Below are 1,863 nucleotides of genomic sequence, written 5' to 3' on the forward strand. Positions count from 1 at the left end.
GCAAGTATTGCGTACCATTGTACCTACGAAGAAGGTCCGGCAGCATAACGAGTGGCAGCTGAAGCAGACAGGTTCCACGTCGGGGACAGCCCCTGCTTTGGCCAGCACAGGACCCACACGGTGCCCCGGCTGTCCTGTGGGGTTGGCATGGCAGTGGGGCAGGCTCACCCTGCGTGGCCCATGGAGCCACCTGCTCCTCAGGCACAAAGGCAACGTGCCAGGCAAAGCTGTCCCAACGCTGCCAGTTGGGCAGCGCTGGTCTACTACTACAAAAAAAAAATCCTTGGCAACCACTTCTAGAAATAGTCCCATTCATCGTTCTTGCCTCAGAAGCAATTAAATCGAGCAAGCTGCTGCCAAAGCAGATTTTTAACCCAGTTAATTCAAGAGCATGCAATTGTTTAAGTTGGTATGTATATGACACTAAAATCTCTTCTTTTGTTAAAAGTAGGCCAATGTATTTTTCTTCTTTTATTGTCAAGACTTGCCTATTTACTCTCAATCAGCAAATAATTGTGCTGTACGTACCTCAAGTGTGGTCCCATGAGCTGAATGCCCAATAGCAGCTGGAAAGCATTAAGTGGTCCTCTAGAGTACATCTTCTGGTGTGGTTTCTTCCAAGAGAATTCCTGTTTGCACGCTCCAACGCTGTTCTGCCATGTGAACCAAAGCAGGTTAGCAGGCGAAGATCCACAGATTCATTTCAGCCGCTCAACTGACCCACGCTAACACAGTTATGCGGTTGTGCCCTACGGTACACATTCTCAAGCAGAAGAGTAAAGCCTGAAGTCTTGTATGTAAGTTCATGGCTATACAGCTAAATAAGCTGACTGGTGGAGAACTTTGACTCTGGGCTCCCAGCTGAGCATATAGGTATCTGAATGTACCTGGTAGGTTTCAGTGTGCCTTGTTTCTGGAAGCCAGATTTGACACTTTGGGCCTTAGTTGCTTGTTTAGGCATTTAAATAGAAATTACTAAGCACCATTGCTTCCTACTGGCTTCAATAGGATGTGAAAGCTAGGCTGCTATAGCTTAGGTGCCCCAAAGCAGGGAGTAGGAAGCAAACCTGAGATTCAGCGCTCCCAAAATTCTTAACTTCATGGTATAGTGGGACAGTAAAAATTGCTTCTGATATTGAAATTAATCTTGGGTGTTCATTGTTAAATTTTATCACTATTCTGCAATGGATTATAGCATGCGGGACTTTCTACAGGGAGATATAAGAACTCTTCTTGAAAAAAGGGTGGCTTTTTTCTCATCAGTTCTAGCATGCAGGAAATATTAAATCAGTCAATGAACCTTTTATCAGTAGAGGTATAAGAGCATAAGAGAACCTCTTATCATATAAAGTCAGTATCTCTATAGCTAGCAGAAAAAAAACCCAACTCAGTTGCACAAACTGGTTTTGAATCAGTAGGGTGCACTCATACTAACTTTTCAAAATCATGATTTCCGGGTAAAGTTAGCTCTACAGAGAAGATTAGACACACAGAATAAAATAATTTTGTGTTCTTTCCACGCATAAAAATCAGAAAATAAGCATGGCAAAATAATCGTATGCCAGTGCAGTGGGAGACTGGAGAAGATTTTATAGCCACTACAACTGTTATGTCTGGGATCTGATTATACTTTTAAATATACCAATACATTCAAATTAATACTTCACATACACTCCAATATTCTGAATGCTGTGTATAAGGATATCTTACTGCGGGACAATGAAGAATGATGGGAGTGTTCACTCATTTGGTATGAAATAATTACAGATGAAGTACTAACTCAACTTTTCCAATATCCTACCATTACATGTTCAGACTTTACAAAGTGAGCAAATCATACCTGCCATGACAAAACGGATAAGG

This window comes from Phaethon lepturus, unplaced genomic scaffold, assembly GCF_000687285.1.
Source record: "Phaethon lepturus isolate BGI_N335 unplaced genomic scaffold, ASM68728v1 scaffold52086, whole genome shotgun sequence".
Taxonomy (NCBI): domain Eukaryota; kingdom Metazoa; phylum Chordata; class Aves; order Phaethontiformes; family Phaethontidae; genus Phaethon; species Phaethon lepturus.